The following is a 9166-nucleotide window of genomic DNA, read 5'->3' on the forward strand; positions in this document are numbered from 1 at the left end:
GGTTTACAAAAGAACATATTTTTGCTGGGATAAGGAAATTTGTCTTGATGCTTTTGCTACACTAAAGACAACAGCAACATGGTTAGATGACGGTACTGGCACTGGAGCTGAATTGCTCCAAGTGTTAAAATGTTTAAAAGGTCACAAAATGGTGCAGCAAGAGGAAACATCTCACTCGTTCCATCACAGGTCATTCCCAGAAGGTGCTTGTAACACTTGTGAATCCATGACTAACAGTGCTCTTTCTCAGGGAAGAATTGCATGTATCCAAAATATTGTAATGTGCCGATTGAGAAATGAAATGAAAAATCCCTTTACAGAAACAACATCTTGAGAAAAGGCATGAGAGTTGGGTATGGCAATACAGTTGATTGCACAGAGAGGCCTTTCGTGGTCCCATGCCAATCAAGGTGGAGGGTGACACCAGAGTCAAAAGTGGGTAGAGCAATGGATGGGACTCTAAACTTGTACCATAAACTACATTGCAGTCATGCACAGAAGTCAGATTTCTATGCAGACACACACACGCACATAAACCTAAGCGGGCAAACGTTACATTTCAACAACACATTCCAGCCAGGCAAAGTACTTGAGGGCATGGAGCTGGGATGGTGGGAAGTGTGTCATGGGCAGAGGTTTCCCTATCTCTGATCTGTGTGTAGGAAAGCCATCACTTCATTTGGTGTCTTAAAACTGCACTGCATTAGTGCTTTCAACAGTTAGAATTTGTACCGATAGAACCTCGAGAGTTTTGGGTTTAGTTCTTTGTGGTTGTACCTCAATCACTCACAGTGCTTTGTGCTATCTTAAGGACATTTCACTTCATGGAAGTAACTCCCATGAATTCATTGGGGCACTTCCAAGTAAGTGGTCATAGTTTGTGGTGTGTGCATGCACTTGCTGTAAGACTTGGCTTGGAGTTGTATGTACCTTTTCCACTGTCCATATGGCCATGAGTTATATTTGGCTCCGGCTCCCAGGGGTATACAAGCATGCTTATGATGAAATCGATGTGTGCCGCTGCTGCTGCTTCAAACATTGCAGTGTGTGTAGCACTTTGTAATTTATGAAGCAGTTCTTGCTCAATTCATTACCTTGTGTGCTGTGCTTGAAAAAACGGTCTCCAAGCTCAAACAAAAGAAGAGTTCGAGAGAAAGGTTAAGGACAAAGGCAAATACAACATGAGGGGAAGCAACTGCACATTGTCAGTGGTTCCTGCCTGAGACACACAAATAATTTACATGTGTAGGACTAGCACACTGCATTAATGTTGGAATCATGCTGCCTGCCCTGAGGAATATATTGGCTTCAGTATTAGCATTCCAATGATTGGTTTTCAGTAATGGAGATAGGAGTGCCTGGTAAATACCAATGCATATCAGAATAGGAACATGTTAGATGATACTGCTAATACACCACAATTAGCCTTGGGCTGCATGGGACCCACAGCCGTTTTCTTTTTAGCCATCCTGGCTAATAATAATTGATAGGTCTCTTTCCCATTAATTACTTCTCTCCATCAGTTAGGAGGGGGTGAAACTTGGGACATACAAACTGTGTGTATGTGTGAACTGGGAGAGGTTTTCAAAAAGCCAAAATCCTCTTGGTGATGCTGGTCCTATTTGAAAGCCAGGATTTTCGGAGGCAGCACCTTAATAGAACTCTCCCTGTAGGCAAGTGCAAGTATTTTCAGTGCCACCAGAGGGCTGACACCTAGTACATAAGCTTTCCAGGGAGCATTCCTTGAAATTGATTGCCTTTATTTTTAGCTGTGATTAAATGGGAGGGAAAACCTCAGCAGTAGTTTTCTTCTATATGATGATAAATTGTTGATCTCATCCTCCTAGACTTGTTGGGCACTTGGCTGCAGTCCTCACCACCTCTGACTATTGGCCATGCTGACTGGGACTGCTGGCAGCTGGGGGCCAACATCTGCAAAGCCACAAGTCATCCCTCCTCCCTCCCAGCCTTAATGATGGACATCTTCCCTGCTTTTCTTTAAGGATGCATTTCCTCTGCAAACCTTCCTCTCCCTGTCCCCCTTTGCAGGTCTATTGACACGCCTTCTGTTGCCCCTTCATGCCATATGCCTTAGGAATGGGGGCAGCCTCCAATCAGGGCACACGCCCTCTAGGGAGCCTTTTCGGGATCACCAGCAAGGGATGCCTGGCATGTTCCTCCAAACTTGGCTTCAGCTTCCAGCTGGAGAGCAAAGCCGGGGGAGGCCATTGAGAAGACCGGTGTGGGGAGGAGTTCCTTTGGAGAGAATAGTTAACTTCAAGCTGTGGAACCAGAGTGGGGCGCATCAAGGGAGATCCGATTCCACTTAGGAGGTTGGCAAACTGTGTATATGGGCCGGGCGGGCTGAATAATACCTTTTCAGACAGAGCTGCAGCTTTCGCGCCAAGATTTGTTGGCTCTTGCCTACTTTGTTGCCTGGATGGAGAGCAGAGGCTCTCTGCTGCCCAAACACTGGAGTTGAGAATTGGGTAGAGACTGCAGTGCTGGATTTACGTATAAGCTAAACAAGCTATAGCTTAGGGCCCCACTCTCTTGGGGGCCCAAAAAAAATTTAAAGGGAAAAAACCTGGATGTACATTTCCAAAATATAAGTTCAACAATTACTTTGATAAAATACATATTTTGTTAAGTGCAAATGGCTTTAGATACCTGTTAGGTCCATAAATTATCATATAGCATATATTCAACACAAACAACAGTGACAATTTGTTGTTGACAAAGGACAGCTGGGCATATAAAGGGTCCCATTACCTTCAGTAGTTTAGGGCCTCATCAAACCTAAATCCAGTCCTGGTAGGGAGGCTGCTTACAACTTTAAAGCTGGGCGCAGTGGATCTGGTTTTGATCTGAGCGACGGTGCTACAGGGTGGTTAGTCTTTCCCTTGTGTTTTCTGTTTCCTCGTCTGCCAAGCTATTAGTTACCCCGCTGCACTGGGGCAGGGAGGGGGAGGAGAGAGGAAAGAAAAAGATGCAAGCAGCAATGCCAAGCAGCTGTCAGGGCCACCACTGTTGGGGTTTGTGTGTCTGTCTGTCCAGCCTGCTAATCTATCACTACGTGTACGTTTATGTGTCCGACAACACCGCAACGTAGAGAAATGATCAAACCTTGCATCACTTCCACGAGGTCTTTGCGGTTTACAGCCTGACTTCTCAGTCAAACGATTAATGGATCTGTGCCCCAAGGTAATTTTCAGTTTAGGCGGGTTTCCCCACGTATCCAGCACATACGCACGTATAAATCAAGCGAGGTGGAGGAGGAAAGTGGGAGGGAAACTACTGTAATTTCTACATTGATCATTGCTACTTTGGAGTGGAACGGGATTACTTCAGGTAGCTCAGCCAAAGATGTTTGCACACCAACCCCTTTCTCCAGAATTCTCTCTCTCTTCCTCAAAAGACTCTGTGCTGATGTGGGTAGTCCTCTGCACCAGGTTTTCAGGGGCTGTGGCTATTTCCTTAGTGTATCACATTTGTACTAGTGTTAAATATATCATGCAACTAGGGCACCCCACTAAATGACCCTTGGGGTCCCTTCCAACTCTATGGTTCACTTATATGTGAACCAGCCTTAGCCACATGGATCATGGGTAGGGAACCTCAGGCCCAGAGTCCTCCAAGCTTCCTCTAGGTCACATAGCTCACCCACCCTGCTCCATATTCCTAGGTGCTTTTGCCTGACTGGAATGCAACCTTGAACTGTGACAATGCCTCAGGCTTGCCCGAACAGAGAGATTTGTGTTTTGGGGAGGGGATTGTGACAAACAAGCAAAAAACTAAAATGGAATGGAACAGAAAGGAGGGGGAGATGAGGAGGTCATGACTCAAATGTTGTCTACTTTATTAATGTAGAATTAATAGAATCATAGAACTGAAGAGTTGGAAAGAGGATCGTCTTGTATAACCCTCTGAGATCAGCAGCTGAGGTGGGGTGTTCTCCGCCGCTGGGTGTGAGGCGCCTCACAGCCAGAGAGGGTGGGCGGCAGCATTGCCACCGACTCTCCTGCTCTCCTACCCTGGGTCATGCCTGTTTGCGCCCCCTCTCAAGTATGCGGCGCCACGGCACCCCCCACGCTACGCCTCTGCCTGCAATGCAGGAATCTCAGCTAGATCATACAAGACAGGTGGCCATCCAAGCTTTGCTTAAAAACCTCCAATGAAGGAGAGTCCACCAAGTTATGAGGGAGTCCGTTCCACTGTCTTAACAGCTTCCTGTCAGAAAGTTCTTCCTGGTGTTTAGTCAGAATCTTCTTCCTTATCACTTGAAACCATTGGTTTGGGTCCTACTTTCCAGAGCAGGAGAAAACAAGCTTCCATGTGACAACCCATTTGTGTCTGTTGCCCCACTCATAATTGGCACTGACTCTGTAAACCAGTGGCATGATGTGTCTTCTGGAAAGTTGCCCATAAAGAAATAAGGCCCTTGAGCTAAAAAAAAAATTTCCCTACCCCTGTTTGCTGGGACACACAGCAGGACCTCCTCCAATTGAGTCAATACGCCTCTGAATAGCAATTGCTGGGAATCACAGGTGGGCAGTGTGCTGTGTGCGCAGGTCCTGCTTGTGTTGCTTCTCACAAGTATCTGGTTTGTCACTCTGAAAACAATGCTGCACTGGATGGGCCACTCGCCTGACCCAGCTGGCTTTTTTATGTTCTTTTGACCAGCATGTTCAAACAGAAGAAGATGGTTCTTCGTGCATGGTGGTCCTAAACCGTTTAATAAATGCAAGTAATCTGTGACTGAGCAAGCAGGATCCATGGTTGCCAAGTTAGCATGAACAAGCCCTTTGCGTGTTAATTCCACACTTGACAAATTTTAACTTTCAGCCGCCAAGAAATCTCTGAGGCTCTTTCACAAGGCAGAGAACTTCCAAAAGTCCTTTGCTGTGCTGTAGCCTATAAATCATTAGGGGGTTCACAAATTCACTGGATTTCAGCAAAACTGTTGACTGATTTTACAAACAACAACAGCAACACTTTGTTTTCTGCTTTTATAAATGGAAAAATCTGTGCATTCTGTAAGTTTGGACTTTTAGGACAAATGATAAATTTGGGATGATTTCTTTGGTGAATTGCCAATGGCTGCAGAAAAGTGAAGTCATTCTTTTGGCAGCAGAACCCTATTTGGGTATCCAAAGTGCTTCTGTCCTCTTGCTACATCTACCGTATATTGTCCTGTTGCCATGTACTAGCAATAAAGGCACAGTACTGTAAAATGCTTGTTTTTCCTGAGGATTTCTAAGGAGTTGTATAGAAAACACTGAAGGAAAGAAAACACTATGAGGAAATGTTAGATCTGTGCTAAAAGCATTAGCTGTATGCTCTGAAACCACTGCCAATGGATTTTTATTCTCCAACGCCATTGAGGTCACTGAAAAGATTAGATCTGTTTCCAGTTCCCATGAATGCCTGTTGAAGGTGAGGAATCAACCCTGGTAAACAAAAAGCCAGTGACTGGGCTAGCACAAATTAGCCTGTGATGTTATATAAACAAGAGGCAGCTCATTTGCCTCCAAAGAAACCATGAGGTATGTTGGGAAGTATTTCCCCCATGCCGCTCTTTTGGACTATGAACACCAGATGATGTAGCTTCTATCCATGGACATAGGGGGCTGATTATGAACTTCCTGGTTGAATAACAGCAGCCAGAGTCTTGCCAGCCCATAGAATTAACTTATTTTAAAACTGGGAAAGCAAGATGTGTTTCCATTTCAGTTTTGCCCTAGGGGTTGTATACTTCCCTTGTTTCCCTCCTCTTTCAATTCTTCCTGTCAAGTACTAATTGCATTTACAATGTCAATTCTTATTATGATTCAATAGTTTTAACATTCTCCCACAGGAGCTGACAGCCTCCGCAACACGCTGCTGATTGGTGAGCTCACTTGATCCCTCAGCTTGGGCAAGGGAAAAACTTCAGTAGGTCTTTAGGGTGTGGGGAGAAAGCCTTTATCACATTAACCTGGTTGGCAACTGTGCCTGAGATAAGCCACTGAAGTTATTCAAGGTGAATGCAGTTGGAGCTCAAGGAACTGAATGCTGCAAACTGGCTAGAAATGTTAGTCAAGGACAGAATCTGCAGCCTTGTAATGAGCTTAGACTTATGTTTTTGCTGATAATACTTTGATATGGCAGTGATAATAACACTGCAAGCTGTACTTGTGGCAAAGTAGTTGCGGCAGTGTTTGGGTAATGAGAGACACAACTTTTGGGGCTGTTTCTCAGCTCTGTCCAAATGCTGCAACGCTGCAGCTTTGCATTCATAACGCTTTGATATGGTGATAGTAATTACGCTGTAAGATGTACTTGTGGCAATGCAGCTGCAGCAAGCTGGGTTATGACACAGATCACCACAGAAGAAGTGTAATGGTCTTGGGCCATTTCTCATCTCTGTTCCTCTGCTGCAATTCTGCAGCTTCATCATACCTTTCTTTTTCTCCCTGGGCTCTTGCTCTATTCTCTCCAGTAAGGGAATTGCTGCTCCATTTCCTCTTTTCATTCTGTTGACACAACATGGGTTTAGTGCCTATGAATGTCACTTCTATGTTTATCAGGCAAGTAGCCATCATGACCATGTTGAGGAAAGGTGAAGTGGGTTGTTAGAGAAAGAGAGAATGTTGTGGCAATGATTTTTAGGTGTTTAGTGCCATCAGTTCTAAAATGCTGTGCTACAACCTTTTGAAACCCCGGAAGATTCTTTAAGAATTTGCTTGCACAGCTCCTGCCTGCCTTTTTTGTTTTTTCGTTGGCAGCACTAGGACACTTGACTGTTCAGGGAAGTTTAATGGATGGTATTCACCTAAGCTTTACTCAGTTTAGACTATCAAAATTAATGGACCTTAGTCATGTTCATTAATTTCAGTGGGTCTACTCTGAACAAAACTGAATACTACCCAACGCTCCTAAGTAAGCTGCAGTCTTTGGAGGAATGCCGAGCTATGTAACGTTGGTTGTAAGCTATTGAGCTAATGGATCAGTTGAGATCATAAGTACTTGCTTTGGCACCATCTATCTGTGGTCTCATTTATCATGTTTTAGGTGTTGTGAAACAGGATGAAGCGCAGGCCAAACCCTACTCCCCTGAGGCTCTGAGGGTGGAGGAACTACCAAGAGGACCTCCTCGGCACTCAAGAGAGTCTGTAGAAAAGGATATGCTCTTTCAAATATTGGGGGCCTGAGTCATTTAGGGCTTTAACAACTAATGTGAGCACCTTGAATTGGGCTTGGAAACAAATTGACAACCAGTGCAGCTGTTTTAAAACGGGTTATAAACAGAACCCTAGCCAGTAATCTAGTTGCTGCATTTTGGACCAGCTGAAGTTTCCAAGTCATCTTCAAGGGCAGCCCTACACAGAGAGCCTTGCAATAATCCAATCTAGAAGTTACTGGGGCACGGAGTGCAATGGCCAAGCTAGTTCTGTCCAAAAGAGGTTGCAGCTGGGGAATCAGCTAGAGTTGAAAAAAGGCACTCCTAGCCACCGAGGGCACCCGAGCCTCCAGTGAAGTGTTGAATCCAAGGGCACTCCCAAACTGTGAACCTGCTCCTTCCAGGGCGGTGTAACCCCTGTTCAGGGCAGGCTGTCTCCTGGATGTGAGAACCTGAGACACATAGCACCTCTGTCTTTCACTCATTGGTGCTTTTGTATTTTCACTTTACTACTGATGTATTGCAGGAACAACCACTAGGAGTACTTTTATCACTGTGACAGCTGTACTCAAAATAATAGTACCTCTGGAAAATCAAGCACTTGTAGAACATTAAAACATGTGGTCCAGTCCTTATGAGACTGTACATTTCTCATATATGTAGGTGGATAACTGCTTGTTTGAAAGTGCTCTTAGCACCTCAAAGTTACCACATACACATAAATGCTATGCACCTGAGAGAAGGTTACAGATGCTCCCCCTACTGTATACTTTGGGTGGTATATATAACATTTAACTAGCATTTCATTCTAAGCCTTTGCGGAAATAAAATTGTAGGCAGTTGCAAGCTGTAAGCAATTTTTGGCATTTTAGAAAGAAGCAACTTCCAAGTGTGTCCTCCTAAAACAGTATTCTGTACTCCTTTACTCGCTGTAATAGAATGTGAGACACGATAATCAGCGTGGAAAGGGGGAATAACACCATATGGCTGAATCAGAAGCAAAGTAGTTACCATGGTAGTAGAAGCACACATAACCATTCCAGGAAGGAGAAATATTATGCAATCATATAATTAGAAAAAGTGGTTGGATTAAAAAAAAGGTGCATATATGCAGAAAACTCAAGCATTAAATCCTATTATATAAACTTGCTTCATTGTTATAACAGAAAATTACCCATAACTTTTCATTTTTTAACTCCCTTATGACTGAGAAATTATTTATCTTATTTTTATTTGTTTACTTTTATATAAAAGGGCATCTACTATATGTATCATCCTGCTAGTGATATTTGAGGTGGAAGAAGAAGAAATAAACTATGTTGTTTTTATTGTAAACGGAAATAATATTTATGGCCATATGGCTAAAGATGTACTGTACTTTAGAACTGCCTTGTATGGTATGCATTTACCCTGTTCTTAGAAACAGACTTGTGGCTTCAAAGCTTGCTTGTTATCCTACCTTTTCTTTTCTCCTAGGGCCCCCTTTCCCCCTCCTAAGTCCCAAAATTAAGACAGACCCACCCAGTGCTCTGTGCTACATTTGAATGGGTGAAGAAGGGTAGTTCCAAGTATGATCCATTTTTATCATTCTTGAAAAAACATTAATATTTTAATTGGGTTCTTCATTTTATCCAGCACATTGTAAACTGCGCATCATGGCAATAAAGATCAAATTCCATTACACCAGTAAAATACAAATGAAAAACTTCAAAAACCAGAAATAACATTATCTGTGGTACACTACATACCAAGAGGGCAGATGACTGACAACCAACTGGAACATGGTAACTATTCCATATTTAGTGTTGCAGCAGTATGCTAAAATGTGCTTTTGTGTATGGAGACACTTATAAATGTTCAAATGTTTCCTCGCTATAAATTCACTGGGTTGTCTAAGCAAACCAGTCTCTGCATATATATTATTTGGAAGAAACTGATTTTCTGGATCCATTTCAATCGGGGTTTAGGCTTGGTTTTGGCACAGAAACTGCTTTGGTTGCCCTG

The 9166-nt window shown here is 43.5% G+C and overlaps 1 long non-coding RNA gene across 1 annotated transcript; it reads left to right on the plus strand.

The window, feature by feature from the left end:
- Positions 1-4466: 4466 nt before the first annotated feature.
- LOC309343681 lies at positions 4467-8845 on the plus strand. The gene is made up of 2 exons (XR_014157364.1): positions 4467-5890; positions 7054-8845. It is a non-coding gene; the product is annotated as an uncharacterized lncRNA (long non-coding RNA).
- The last annotated feature ends 321 nt before the right edge of the window (positions 8846-9166 follow it).

The sequence above is a fragment of the Podarcis erhardii genome, assembly GCF_964252035.2.
Source record: "Podarcis erhardii genome assembly, chromosome: 6".
In the NCBI taxonomy this organism is placed as follows: Eukaryota; Metazoa; Chordata; class Lepidosauria; order Squamata; family Lacertidae; genus Podarcis; species Podarcis erhardii.